The 15,904-nt window shown below is 39.1% G+C and overlaps 1 protein-coding gene across 1 annotated transcript in view; it reads left to right on the forward strand.

The window, feature by feature from the left end:
* Positions 1 to 1,682: 1,682 nt before the first annotated feature.
* Positions 1,683 to 15,904, forward strand: part of LOC119484740 (long-chain fatty acid transport protein 1-like) — a 45,723-nt gene continuing 31,501 nt past the window's right edge. The window contains exon 1 of the mRNA XM_037763803.1: positions 1,683 to 1,948. The gene's annotated coding sequence lies outside the window, so the exon portion shown is untranslated. The remainder of the gene's footprint in view (positions 1,949 to 15,904) is intronic.

Here is a 15,904-nt window from a genome sequence, read left to right on the forward strand (position 1 = left end):
ACTGGTCATACCAGACCAAATCAGGCTAGCAGCAAAATGCTCTAATCTAATGTCAAATTTGAGGTATTTGTACTTTTTGTAGGCTATTTACATTTTAGTGTCAATAAATTATGCTACGTTACACTTTAACAGTTCAAGGGGAAATATTGTAGGCCTATGTATGTAATTAGGCTAATTTACAAACCAAACATGTAGCGGCTACATGCTATATTGTAGCCTATAGCTAGCTCATAAAATAAGATGAACTGCTAACATTTTGCAAACAAACTGTTCTAAAATTCAGCGTTTGTGCTACTATTCAATAATATATATATCTGACGTCATTTTGCCGTGCTTTAACTTTTGGTACACTTTGCTGACAATAGGCCTACTTCTTTACAATGCAAAAAAGAAGCTTATTCAAGTGTGCTATTAGTATACTTCTTTTAAACTTAAAATAAGAGAGTATGCTTTCAATTTACTTTTTATGTACTTATCAGAGACATACTTAACAAAAGTATACATGAGTATACTTGGCTCATACTGACAAGTATACAGAAAAGTCTATGTATACTGACAAGTATACAGAAAAGTCTAAGTATACTTGGCTCATACTAACAAGTATACAGAAAAGTCTATGTATACTGACAAGTATACAGAGAAGTCTAAGTATACTTGGCTCATACTGACAAGTATACAGAAAAGTCTATGTATACTTGGCTCATACTAACAAGTATACAGAAAAGTCTATGTATACTGACAAGTATACAGAGAAGTCTAAGTATACTTGGCTCATACTGACAAGTATACAGAAAAGTCTATGTATACTTGGCTCATACTGACCAGTATACAGAAAAGTCTAAGTATACTTGGCTCATACTGACAAGTATACAGAAAAGTCTAAGTATATTTGGCTCATACTGACAAGTATACAGAAAAGTCTAAGTATACTTGGCTCATACTGACAAGTATACAGAAAAGTCTAAGTATACTTGGCTCATACTGACAAGTATACAGAAAAGTCTAAGTATATTTGGCTCATACTGACAAGTATACAGAAAAGTCTAAGTATACTTGGCTCATACTAACCAGTATACAGAAAAGTGTAAGTATACTTGGCTCATACTGACAAGTATACAGAAAAGTCTAAGTATACTTGGCTCATACTGACCAGTATACAGAAAAGTCTAAGTATACTTGGCTCATACTGACCAGTATACAGAAAGGTCTAAGTATACTTGGCTCATACTGACCAGTATACAGAAAGGTCTAAGTATACTTGGCTCATACTGACAAGTATACAGAAAAGTCTAAGTATACTTGGCTCATACTGACAAGTATACAGAAAAGTCTAAGTATACTTGGCTCATACTGACCAGTATACAGAAAAGTCTAAGTATACTTGGCTTATAGGCCTACTTGTACTTAATCTTTTGATCGAGATATACTCAAGAAAAGTATAATGACGTATTCTTGCCTCATAGGCCTACAGAAAGGTATACTTGGCTCGTAGTTGTGCTTACTTTTTGATAGAGTAGCCTATTAAAGTGTTGTAGCCTACTTTCACTATAGTTTCACTTCAGTAAATTAATTCTCCACCGTCATTTATGATACGTAGCATTCTGAATGTTACTCATGAAACAAACAATTATTTTTTTTCCCCAAGAAGTCAGACGTTTCCAATTTAATCTGACTACGTGACATGTTGTTCCCCCGGGGGGATGAATCACACCGCAGGGAGCAGAGCTGCAGTGACGTAGAGTTTATATGAGTTGTAACCTGCTCTGCTCTCAGCTTCAGTATGTGCTGCCTCTCATCACGTCTTGTACTTCTGACTTCTGACAGCTCGTCTATACTGCAGGGGCTCGACTAAAAAGTTTACTGATACATCTTTGGACTTGTGGAGGAGCGCTTTGCTGCTGTTTACTCCTTTTTCTTGGTGGAGCAGGATTTAAAAATTCTCGGACAGGTAAGCCTCCTCTCACATAAATCTATGCATATTGTGATTGTTTTTGTGCATGAAGTCACTGTTTGTGTAAGTGCCGTTGCATAAATGTGTTCATGATATATAATTAGTAATTGATCCCGTAAGTTCATGCAATAAATAAATAAATACATAATTCATTTAATGTAAGGTTAAAAATTTAAATATGATGTGAGTAAAATTATTTGTTTCATACAGTTCAAAATGTGTAACAGGTAGAAGTGTTTCAGTCAAAAGTACATTAGTCCACTGTATTTTACGTTCCGCCCCGGAACCAATGTTCCCTGTGTAGTACCACTACGACGGAATTCATTGAGGGACTGTAAACGATCCAACTTGAGTGAAGGAGCAGATGCCTTTCGCGGGCTCTGTAAAGTGTTTAAAGCTATGATTATCGACGTCTGAAGCTAAAAGCAGACAGTCAAAGAGACTTTCAAAAGGACTTTCATGGACTCAAGAACCTCTTTTCATGACAAGCGGCCAACGAGGTATTGTTGTTCTACCTGTAAATGCACTTCAACTCATGTTCCCGCCAATTTGTATTTTCCTTTGTTCTCATGCTATGTCAATGACGTGACTCAGAAATGAAGCATCAGAGAAAGACGTGTCCAAGCAATAAACGCCCGTATCAAAGAACAGACCTGTGTCTGTGTTGTTGTGAAGAGAGCTAAGGTGAGAACTCACCTGCTCAACACAGGTAGGAGAGACGACACCGCAGCGGGTAACGGCGCGACGGAGATCCAGCAACAGATAAGCAAAGCCCATGGCGCGTTGTTGCCATAGCAACCTCAAGCAACGGTGATTAGACTGTGTTGAAAGCGCAGCGTTCCATGCTGAAGCCAAGAAGTGCTCTACCACAATCTTCAAGTGAAAGTGGTGTGAGAAGTGGTTCAACTTGGAAACTGCAACTAAGGACTCATGTCTATTAACCTTTTACAGTGTGCTTAGCCTATGTGTTTGGGGATAAATCTAATGTGCTGGTGTTCCTGGTTGTTACATGTTATAAGGTTTAAAGGGGAACTCCATCCCTTAAGTGAGGTTTAACAGTAATATGAATCCATAAGTAAGTGAAAGTCATTTGTAAAGATGAAAGGAAATAGGACATTAAGATTTGTAAAATTGTGCGTTTTTACGAAAGTAACCAAGTTAAAGGGCAACTTAAGTGAAATTTAAAGGGTTACTCTATTGATAGGGAAACCTTTTCTTATGTGAGGGATACGTGATTTAATGCATTTCTAAGCATATTAGCTCTGAAATTAAGGTTTGTTTGCATATTTGTGCCAAAAGTGATTTAAAATCTTATTTTTTGTTTTGAAATTGAAGTCCACATGAAGTCTAGATAACTTTAAATGTTGATACAGTTGTCTTGATACAATATTGAAGTCTATATTAAAAGGGTTAGGCTTCTCATATAGTCTCCACACAGTTATCAAGGATTTCATTAACAACCGTCCTTGCTACTCACATTCAGGCTTGCTGTAACTTACATGTACACATAGTCTAATAGAAATCCAATTCAATATTTGCCCATACTCTTTAGCTATTCAAGTTATCTCAAAATGTCAGTTTCAAGCACTGAGACCTGCCTTGAAAATGCCAAATTACCCACTCAACCAAAAGCTACAGACACTGAATCTGAAGAAGAAGTGGAAGGGTTTCGAAGAAGTGAAAGAACACGAACCCTGACAGAGAAAGGAAGAGAACTTGAAAGGGAAAGGCTTAAGAGTGTACAACGCAGGTTCAGAATCGTCTATGAGAAGTGGAGGTATCATGCAAGAATAGGCAAGGAAATATTGATTGATGAGGCTTCCAACGATGAATTGAATGAACTAGTTGAGAACATAGAAAGCACCTGTTCTGATATAAAGGTAATTTATGAAGAGTTACGACGAAAACAAACTCCTGAACCAGAACTGCGACGCAGAGTTGACACATGCATGTCGCTTTCAGGATTCATTATTCAAAAGGCAAAAAGGCAACTTAAAGGGCCTACAGCAGATGAAGAAGCAGGGGCGTGTCCAGACATTTTTGATAGGGGTGGCACCAGTGGGGCACTGACTTATGCAGGGGTGGCATGAAGTGTGAGCAGGAGCGCCTGCGCACAGACATATACACTCACGTATGCACGCACACACACACACACACACACAAGAAAATACACACCCACACCCAGGTGTCGGCATAGCATTAATTTACCATTTTTGTCTCCACAACCCATATCTACTTCACTTACTAACACTGCAAGCAAGAATAGACCTACTAGTCACAACATTCAGGAAAAGGCAACATACAAATGTGATTGAAAACTACCATACTTTATTCTAACCTCAAAACAACCTTCCAAGGTATGATATACAGTACATACAAAAAAGACAATGCACTTTCTGTATAAAGTGCACTGTATAAAGTGCCAACAAAATTACAATAAATAAGCCTGTTTGGGCAAAACATTTACTTGACAAAACTTGTCACGTGCCACAGTGTAGTATGTTACTGTAGTATTCTCAGCAACAGAGAAACCTGAACTCCCAGGTATAAACAAAAGTCACATCCCTCCTCACATACCAGCAAATCTTGTTTTAACATTGTAAAGTGAACTGTTAAATAATGCCAAAATAATTTGTAAATTCCCAAAGTAGGTTACATACAAAAGAAAATCCTTATTCTAAAACAGTCACTTTATAAAGTGCCAACAAAATTAAAATAAATAAGACTCTTTGGGCAAAATACTTACTTGACAAAACTGTGCAAAACTTTACATGTGCAACAATGTAAATGGTTGGAGGTACAGACCGTGTAGAATATTTTATCAACAGAGATAGCTGACCTTACCAGAGCTTATGTGTGCATAAAAAAAGCTTACATCACTTGTAACAAATCTTGCTTCAACACTGATTTGTTACAGTAATAATGCTACAAAATAACATGTGACTCCAAAAGCCAACATAAGAAAACAATGCACATTATAAAACACAGTCACTCTCCGCCTATAAAGTGCAAACATATTTAAAATACATACGCCTCTTTGAACAAATTATTTAACCAAACAAATTATAAACTTTACATGTGCTACAGTGTTGGTTACTCTAGTATTACCTAGTATTACCATTCAAGAGACCCAATCTGTTTTGACAGTTCCTTCCTTCCTTGCTTCCTTCCTCCCTCCCTTCTTCCTGTCCTTCTCACTTTCTTTCCTCCCTCTGTCCTTCCTCTGTTCTTCATTCCGTCCTTCCTCCCTCCCTTCTTCCTTCCTTGACCTGAGGAAAACAGGAGGGTTAAAACAGTGCAATTTGCCTGTTCTTGTGTTTGCTTGCAAACACTTTGATAAAATCATCCATGTTGAGTGCCCTCGCTCTTCTTGACTCAATACTTAGCAAACCTAAATGGCTTAGTCTGTTGTCTAGCATGGTTGTCCTCAAATGAGTTTTAATGAGCTTTAGAGCTGAAAAACTCCGCTCACATGCAGCACTGCTGACTGGGAGGGCTGGAGCTATTTTGCATAGCCTGAAGAGCTCAACAAACACCTCTTGGTATGGTTCCAAAAACACTGTTAAATCTAGGATGTTTCCCAACTGTGCCGCCCCACTCTCAGCTTTCCTTGACAAAATTCTTCTAGCCTGGTGAAGCTCATGAGTAAGATCTTCCTTATCACACCCATATATTTTTCCAAAGTCAAAGACCTGGTCATCCTGGAGGAATGTACTGCTTTTAGGATTTAAGGCCTGTATACCTCTCATTACTGAACAGTTCATTTTTGAGAACCTTCTTTCCATTTCAGCAACTAAGGTGTCAAGGATGGGGTAGAGTAGTCCCTGCCTGAATGTATCTTTGTCTGCATTACCCTTGCGCAGGCCTATAGTACATGTCACATACGACCCACCAAGTTTGGTGCTGACTTTATGTGCTCTTTTCTTCTCAACATTCTCAACAGCTATGTTGCACTGTTTGGCTGTCTCTACTATGTCATGCCACAGTTTATCACTAAATGTCTCAGTCCTATACTCTTGAAAAGTATCAAGAAGTGACTTCACCATGTCTGCTGCCATAGCTAAATCAACTGAGGGTGACTGCAACAGGTCAGAAAGCAGCTTTGTGTCACCGAAAACTTTTCGGAAGGTTGCAAGGAGGCCTATGAATGTGAGGTCAATCTGTGCAAGCAGACCTCTAGCATCAATGGACCTGTCTGTGATTTTCTGCACTTATATTTTGAAGAACACACAACACAGCTGGTAATCTATCCATCAAATTCCTGCAAGCTACTGCTCTACATGCCCATCTTGTGTCACTTAATTTTTGTAACTCTCTAGGTGTGCCACCATACATCTCTTTCTGGACAGTAAGCCATTTCTGGTGCACATAAGAGCCTGACATGTATACATAGATCTTCTCAAGCAGCGAAAAGAAACAATCTGCCTCTGGAACTGACTTTACAGTGTCAACCAAGACCAGGTTTAGACAGTGCGCATTACAGTGGACATAAAACGCAGTTTTAGCCTCTGTCTTAATTCTGGCTGCCACACCCGAATGTTTACCACTCATTACTGAGGCGCCGTCATAACCTTGTCCAACAAGGTTTGATTTATACTGAAGGCCATAGCTTTCTAAGCACTTGATGATCATGTCACTAAGCCCCTTAGCATCTAGATTTTGTGCATGCTGGAATTCAAGGAAGCTTTCATGAACAGCCCCATTGTAATAATATCGAAGTACTAATGACAGCTGCTCCTTTTTTTGCAGATCTTTGGTTTCATCAGCGATGATGGAGAATACCTCACTCTCTTTCACTTCTTTCACAATGAAATCTTGCACCATACTGGCTAAGCACTGCAGAATTTCATTTTGTATGGTATTGCTTGTGTATTTTGCATTGCCTTTTGCTTTCATTTTTTTGGCTACCACGGGATTGTGTTTAGCAATCATTTCAAGAATTTTTAAGAAATTCCCTTTGTTGTCAGATTGCTCAGACTCACAGTGCCCTCTTTGTGCCATATTTTGTGTGGCTGTCAAAAGCAGTACATCTGCAACAGTTTTAATGTAACTGCGATTCTCTTCAACCTTCTTTTTGTACTCTTTGTTGATCATGTTTAATACAGAAGCATCTGTAAGTGCAGCCCTCTTGTGTTCACTCCAAGCTAACATGGCAGTAATGTGAGAATCTGATTTTTCATGCAACTTAAAGCCAGCATCTTTATACATTGCTTTTTTCCAATGTGAAAAGCCGGATTCTGAGGTGAAAACGGATTCTGACGTGCTAGGCAAAGAGAACTGTCTGCATGCATAGCAGTAAGCGGAGTCTTTCATTAGTGAGTACTCAAGCCATGAAAACGTGTTGTACCAAGATGGATTGAATGACCTCCTCTTCTCCCCTTGCATGGTTTTTGGATACATCTTTAACCGGGGTTGAGTGGGTCCTGCTGCTCTTGACTGTGAAATATCTGAAAGTGACAAATGTATGGGAATCAGAACCTTTAAGTGTCATTTAAGTCACTGATTTGACTTAAATGAATTGTTAAGACATACCAATAGGTCCGGGCCGGCTAAAAGGGGCTGTCACACCACTATCCCCCTGTGGATGGCCTGCAGGAACATCTGGATTGTCAGCACTGGACACACCTGAAGCAATACAGAGATTTTATTAGTTTAATTATATTTCAAATTGCCACATTTAGCTTTTAAACACCAGTATTATTGATATCCTGATCCAAATAAAAGCAGATACTGTAATGTTTTTTTTGTTGTTTTTTTTAAAAGGTAAAGCATACATACCCTGCTGCATATGTGACGGTAAGGGGCCTTCATCACAGGAATCTTCGCCTGACTGCAATAACACATAGGTTGTCATTAGAATGATAATGTGCCTAAAATATTAAGTATATTATACTTCATATGAAAAATGAATTGTTAAGACATACCAATAGGTCCGAGCCCGCCAAATGGGGCTGCCACACCACTATCCCCCTGTGCATGGCCTGCAGGAACCTCTTGATTGTCAGCACTGGACACACCTGAAGCAATACAGAGATTGTATCAGTTCATTTATATGTCAAATTGTCACATTTAGGCTTTTCACACCAGTATTGTTAAAAAATTTGTCTACACGCTTAATGACAGTATATGCCACTGTAGTATAAGTGAAATATCCCAGTTCGAATCAATGCACATAATGTTTTAAAGAAGGTAAATTCATACATACCCTGATGTGTATGTGATGTTGAGGGTCTTTCATCTTTACCATCCACATGTGACTCTATAATAATACATAAGCTGTGATTAGAATGATAATACAATCAGCCTTTCCTAAGTAAACTAAGTGGTATGTTACAGTCAAACCAAATGAGTAAGTTCAAACATGAGAACAAACTTGAACTATCAGGATTTCACATACCTATGTGTACAGCTGAAGCTGAAGGCTGTTTCAGGACAGGCTGGCTCTCATCCTCTGACTGACTGCTCTGCCCCTGCTCTGGCTCTATTTTGGATTTCTTTCTTTTGAAGAAATCCTTTATATTCTGATTTCTTTTCATACTGTAATAGTCCCATATTGCACGACATTCTTATATGTTGTACAATAGATAATTGTGCATACACACGAATGAAAACGAAATGTAATTGATGTTACACGGGTCTAACATAACAATGTTACGCAGTACAGAATAGCTAAATGTTAGCTTTAGCATCGTTGACAGTCAAAACAGTGTTTGCTAATGAGATGAGATGATGACAGCCTTGTGCCAATTACAATAAAAAGAAATAAAACAAGACAGGGTAAATGTTTAGCTTATTACCGTTACAGCTTTTAACTACAGGCACAGTAAGTGTAGTAAAATGTAGGCTACTCACATCTTTCACGACGACGCTCCAGAGACGTGTTGCTTCGATAGACTGACTGTAGAAAAAAAGTTTGTTTCACCTGTAGGTTCACCTGCTCAAACTTCTTCTTCTTCGCGCCTTTTTTTTGCAGGCTACATACTACTTTAGCGCATCTCTGCCTCTCAGGTTTGAGAAGGAACTGCAACTCTAAACAAGAGTGCAGTTTACATTCAGTGCCGTGGCCCGCCTCTGACTGGGCATATAGCCAATCATATTTTAAGATATTGGGGTGGCACTTGGGGTGGCCAATCAGATTTCAGGGGTGGCCTGTGCCACCCAAGGCCACTCCCTGAACACGCCAGTGCTCCAGCTGCTAGTCTCAAGCAGAGATGAGGAGTGGGCTGCAGGGGTCTGGTAAGCTGCACAACCCCAGATCCTTTTTATTTTCAGACTTGTAGTTTTCAACCCCAGCGGATACTGACTTCACACAGCCCCCCCTGGAGCCACAAAGAGGATTATTTATTAACTGAGTTCACATATGCAGTAGTTATCCCCAAAACCTTTTAACAGACTTTGATGTGGAGATCCCCTTTAACCTTTAGGCTACGGTGACACCCAAATATGTCAGTTCTGAGAAGTACAGAATGGATCTTTGAGTGATTGGTAGCTATTTTTCTATTAAGATATTCAGTTTTAAACTGTTGTACCAGTGTAACACACTCTTATTTTGAAACATTCAAAGGGAAAGCGTTGCCATTTTTCCAAAGTCCAGCAGCCCACCTCCACACACCGGTAATTTTCATACAGTCCCATGATATTTACATTTGTTTTTTTTTATCATTTTGCCAAGTTAATGCCTCTATAACTGATAGATTATACGACTGATATCTAATCTGAGCATTGCCTCACAAAGTCATTTCTTTAACCACATGGTGGCAATATGTAACTTCAAGGCACACACCCATTGCCTTCAGGCCAAGAGCAATTTGAGCCTTCACACCCTTAACAACTGGAGGGACAGATGCAGTACACAGTCAAGCTATTGTTTTCCACATGCCAAAGTTTAAAAAAAGCAAAACCACTTGGCTGATGAGTGCAGCTCTCTGTGTAAATATGGACTGTAAACTCCTCTTGAACAGAGGATAATAGAGGAGGGAAATCTACATGCATTTTTAATTTAGAATGAAAAAGAGCTATTGAGCTGGAAAAGAGGAAAAAAATGCATCAGAGACGGAGAGGAAACTCTAATTCATTAAAACTGATCCCCCTCTCTCTCTGTGTATGCCTTTGTATACATATGAACTAGACATGGACATATGGTGTCTAATGGAGTCTGATATAAACAGTGAGGTTCATAAGAGTCTAGATGACATCCCAGAAAAAGGATGTACGCACACACTCGCAGACAGTTTGTCACAGTATCTTAAGCATTGCATTGGTTTATATTACAGTAGGAGTACACAGCAGTGTTAAATTTACTCTGGACCACACGTTGCTTATGTTAGCCTTAAGAGGCGAGGAAAGAATAAAAAAACATGCAATCAGTCTTGTGGCTGTATCAGCACACAAGGAGAGTAAAATACTCCCAAACATTCATTTTCCTCTACGCCATATATTCCAATAATAATTAAAAGCTGTTGCTGTTTTTAGATAAAGATCAGCGTGATGTTCCTGCAGTAATAATGATAATGGGAAAATGCGATTATTCAGGAAGGAGCCAATGAGGTGACAGCTTCCTCAGGAAGTGATAGGTGGAAGGGGGTGGCTGTCAAGACTGTTGCTATGGTTTCCACCTGGTAAACTCGGACAAGCTGTGGCGGGGCGGCGGTTTGTAGAAACAACAGTTTCTTTAGGACGTAGGAAGCTGATGGAGCGATAGGAAGCGGAGTTCCTGTATTGCGTTGGCTGCAGAGCCAAGTTGACTACCAGAGTGCATAATATCACACACCGCCTTCGATCTGATCTCGCATTGCGTCAGTGAAATGTTCCTGTTTCTAACAAGCGCAACAGGAAGCCACAACAATTTGCCCATGACGCTGATCTTAACAAATGGCTTCATATCAATCAGGTGAAATGTTGTCACACACAGAAAGAGGAAGAGTCAGAAACTCCCTTTGTGAAAATGGAGTTTAACTGCTGACAGGAAGGGCTATGTCCACGGGTCACTGCAGGAGAAAATATAGACAGCACAGTATTCCATTAGACAAGTATTTCTATGATCTGGATGAATAATATATGAAGGTGCTTAAATCTGTTACGCAAAAGTGGGTTTATTTTTTTCTGGCCATTTGTCTTGTGAAATACTGGACCTCTTCATGTCTCTTAAATTCCTTAAAGCTGTATATTTAATTTAATATATATTTACTGTATATCAACAATGGAAAAAATGACTGTGTAGTGTTAAAGGAGTTGCTCACAGTGACTAATCCGCAAATGATTATTACCCAATTGCATTTCCTCTACACTCTACAGAGTGTTTTAGCTCACTGTTTTGTTTTTTTACGTCCCACAGATGTACTGTTTTGGTTCACTCTCACCGGGGCAGGCAGCTGTTTTCAACCAAAAAGCACCAATTAGCAGATAAAGTAAGTGACTAACTGGTGAACATACTGGAGCATTTAGCAGCTAAAGAGTCTGCTATTTCCCTCAGGAGTTTGTGGAGACTAAAAATAGAGCAAAAAGAATTTTGGACATACACTCAAAATTAAAAAAACAGTGTGTAACAATTAGGGGGATCTATTGGCAGAAATGGAATATGATATTAATAACTGTGTTTTCATTAGTGTATAATCACCTAAAAATACGAATTGTTCTGTTTTCGTTACCTTAGAATGAACCGGTTATATCTATATACAGCGCTGGCAAGAGTTACTGGCCTCAGCCTGAGTCATGTTATAATAGTTTCAACAGTGAAGCAAATGACAAAGAGGACTGTTAAAGCATTTAACAAGAGTTTGTGGTATCACAGGACTATGATGTGGTTCCAGGATATTCATCTACAAAAAATCCTAATTACAGTATACTGTATCTATGGTCTTTCACTATCCTGGGACAAACTCTGTGAAAACCTTTCATGAATAAAGTCTAGTGAGATTCAGACTGAAGAGTAGGGTCACTATCTCCACCACACTACAGAGTGACTTCAGCAGACACCACACTTTGTCTTAGTTTGATGTGTTTTTTAGATACATTTTAGTTCCCTTAAAAGCATTTTTTTCTGATGATATTTGTTTAACATATATAATAGTAGGGTGGCTGTAGGAGGGAATAACACATAATAACAGCCCTGTTGTCAGTAGCATCCAGCGGTGGTTAACATTAAAAACACAGCCAGCTCCATCTGGCTGTAAAGACGCTGCTGCTGCTGCTTGTTGCTGAGCACCATAAATACAAACCAGTGTTGGTACGTCCTGTGATCACGGCCTTCCCCTCCTCGCTTGAAACTCAAACCACATAATAGGCCATCTTAATCACATATAGTAGTGCACACACACTTTCACTACACCTTCTTGCATAAGCTGCACAATGCAGGAAGGTCTTTTGAAGCCATGACGGATTGAAGAAACTGTTAGAATCTCAAACACAATTGTGTGTACATGTGTGTGTGTGTGTGTAGTGTGTGTATGTGTGTGTGAGTGTATGTATACCTTGCCTACTGAAAGTGTTTGTGGCGTCAGAAGGAAACCACTTGTTGTTCGGAAAAAGTTTTAGCAGCACTTCTGGTTAAAAATACCTGGTATAAAAGCAGTAGAGCGAGGGAGACGCGCGGATTGATCGAAAGACAGAGACAGAGCGAGTGTGGTTCAACATGTGCAGTACATCACATGTTTTAATACTTCTATTTGTTTAACCCAACAACATATTGGTTTTGCTTTACAAAATTCATTTATTCTGTACTTGTGATGACGAAAACTAAAATGAGAACTGAATGAAATCAGTTATTTTCTTTACAATTATCCTCGCTATTATTGGGCTATACAGCATACAAATAGTTTTGCAGTGACCAACCATTAATAATAATGACATATGAAAACATATTTGCTCATAACAGACCATTTACTGTAATTGAACTAGAAAAAGAAAAGCAAGTGATGCTGAGTCAATTCTGTACTTTCTCACTATGAGCAATAACCCGCACAATTGACCCCTGACCTGTAATCTACTATTTTTAGTTACACTTGTCCCTACTTTAATTTCATGATGTTGTATTTTGCTTCATGATGTTGCATTACTGTAAGTTAGGAGTTGAACATATGAGACCAACAAGGAGTGATGACACTAGAGAAGAAAAGTGAGAACAAAGAGAGAAGAAAAGAGGCATTCAAAAAGGATGTGAGAGGGGGAGGCGAGAGGATGTGACAACTGAGTTAAGAACATAGAAAGATAATCTCTTCAGTCATCTGCAGTTTCAAGTGGACTTGTGGAAAATAACATAATAATATGATGCCAGATTTAGTGAAAAGCTCTTTTCCAAAGCTTGTGTTTGTACAGTATGTCTCTGTGCCCAACTGACTCTCAGGATGTAAACAGCAACTGCAACTGTGTGATTGTGATCCATTTACTCTCCTCTGTTTCCATATGGAAAGATCCTGTTTGTGAGTGTGTGCCAGCAGCTCTGGGCACTGACATTTAGTCATCTGTCAGTATTATAAAGATGTATCCCACATTTGTTAGGGATGCACCGATACCGGATTGGATATCGGGCCGATACTGACTTAAATAGCTGGATCAGGTATCGGTGACAATGGGGCCGATCTATTCAATTCAATTCTATGTTTATATACATTGTATACTGGGATTTTAATTCCTGTTTAAGTTTTGACCAACAGGTTGCTGCATTAAAATGTTTGCAATTGAATGTTAAATAATGTAAATAATTCCTGTTATTTTTGAAGATTTGTTTTTTACCAAGTTTCTGGTGTATGTTTTATTATTTTAATAATAAATAACAATTCAGTAAATTTATATCTATGTATTTATTTGTTACATTTAGTTTTACAAAGTTAGGAAAGCAATGTTTAAGTTAAGCCTGATGTTGTCTTACACATAACAGAATGATCCCAGTCACTTCCACACAGTGAGGCTTAAAGCTTATTAATCAAACACTGGTATCAGATCGGTACTCGGCCAGGTATTGTTTTCGGTATCGAGACAGAAGCTTTCCACCATATACTGAAATGCACCATGAAGAGCAACTTTTAAATAAATTATGCTATGACGATGACATCAAAGTAACACTACATTTATGGGCAGCTGGGGTAATTGCAAGATATATATCTTACTGTGAGATTGTCTGTAGTTGACGATGGATGATTAATATTTTGTTTATTGATGATGACCCCTTGGGGATCCATTCAAACTTTCCCACGATCCATGTCTGGCTTGTGAGATTATCTTTGAAAAACAACTATTTAAAATACTGTTCTCTTTGATGGTTTTGGGTGGAGAATAAACACCTCGGCTGGAGCTGACCACGCACACACTAACTGAAACCATTTTCAGACAACCGCACTGTGGGTGTTTGACCTAATAGCCTGTTTTACATTAATAATAAATGGGGCACCACCCTGGAATCAGGGACCAATGACCAAAACGTTAATATAGTCTCATTATATATGCTCAACTATCAATTTGGAACGTTGATTAATAATTAAATTAATAACTATAACCAAAATAGATAGTAAAGGTTGAAGGATATCGGAGTTCTTGACATAGCAGAGGTTGGCATTATTCACTCTTGTGCAACATTAAAGAGACCAGCATGTATATTCCACAAACATTTATTTACAAGATAATAAAGGTTTAAAACACAATATTAATCTAACTAAATAACTAAACTAAACAAACCAAACACAGTGTGTGTGTGTGTGTGTGTGTGTGTGTGTGTGTGTGAGAGAGAGAGAGGGGGGGGGAAACAAGATGGGTTCTTGTCTCAAAATGTCTGTATGGCCTACAAACAAAATGGTGGGCGCTGTAAAACTACAAAGATGGCGGAATCAAAGATGGCCGCCAGCATGTCATCACGTGACCTCTTTGTTCTTCTGAGCACATGTGCTCAAGAAGGACAGAGGGGGGGGGGGGGGGGGGGGGTGATGTGGGGGTTAAGATTATCTGAAGCTGTATGTTTATGTTTAACTAATTCACAGTTTATGTATGTGATCTTAATGTGTGTTAGATGTGCAGTGGGTTAGAAAAGATGGTTAGTTTGCATGCAAGACCTTGTCTATGTGAAGCATAAACTAAACACATCAAATGTGGTGAAGCCACCTACCCGAATATCAAATACAGATGAATCACCACAGTCAAACTCAATGAATAACATTAAACCAAATCAATACAAGTACTTTCTAGAAATCAAAGTTGGACAGTCTTGCTCAACCATGTGCGATAGCAAATGCTACGGTAAGCCCAGTACGTTACCCCATGGAAGAACAGGGTTTGTAATTCCATGTGTTGAAGTTGTGGTTCCAAATCAAAGAGGTCGTCTTTGCTGTGCAGATTGGTTAGCTTGGTGTTAACTGTGAGAAGGCAGGCGCTCACGTCTTCTACCTTTTGGTTCCTTTAGTTGCTATGACTGTTTCCTAACAGAACATAGAATCAGAGAGCAGAGCTGCTTTGCAAGTTCTGGTCTGGAGCAGCTCTGATGAAGAGTAGAAAGAGCTGTGGCTCACCTCCAGCAGCTGGTCAGCTTGGGTGAGGAGGTGAAGAGGAAAGAGGGCAGCAGCTCACCTCTCGCATGTCAGGAGGGATGAGCAGATGAGTAGAAAGAGAAGGAACAAAGAAATTCCTCTGGTTTTGTTCTGTGGGATTTTCACACCTAGGTGTGAATTGTTACTGTAGCCAATGAGGAGCTGAGTCCAGAGTCAAGGATCATGTTACTGAGTTCATGAGGTGACTGTCTCTGCCACCAGAAATGGCAGGTCCCTACATCCCCCCTTTTGGTTTTTAAGATGTGTCACATCCTTCAAGAGCAAAACAGAAGGTTGAACAGTTCACAGATCCTTGGAAACAACCTGGAGGTTGTACAGTCCAATCCCTGGGGACAACTGAAAAGTTGTTAAATCCATGATTGAAAAAGTTCATTCAACAGTTCATTCCATTTGTAACGTCTGGGCAGTTCATTAACCAATT

Source organism: Sebastes umbrosus, chromosome 3, assembly GCF_015220745.1.
Source record: "Sebastes umbrosus isolate fSebUmb1 chromosome 3, fSebUmb1.pri, whole genome shotgun sequence".
NCBI lineage: Eukaryota > Metazoa > Chordata > Actinopteri > Perciformes > Sebastidae > Sebastes > Sebastes umbrosus.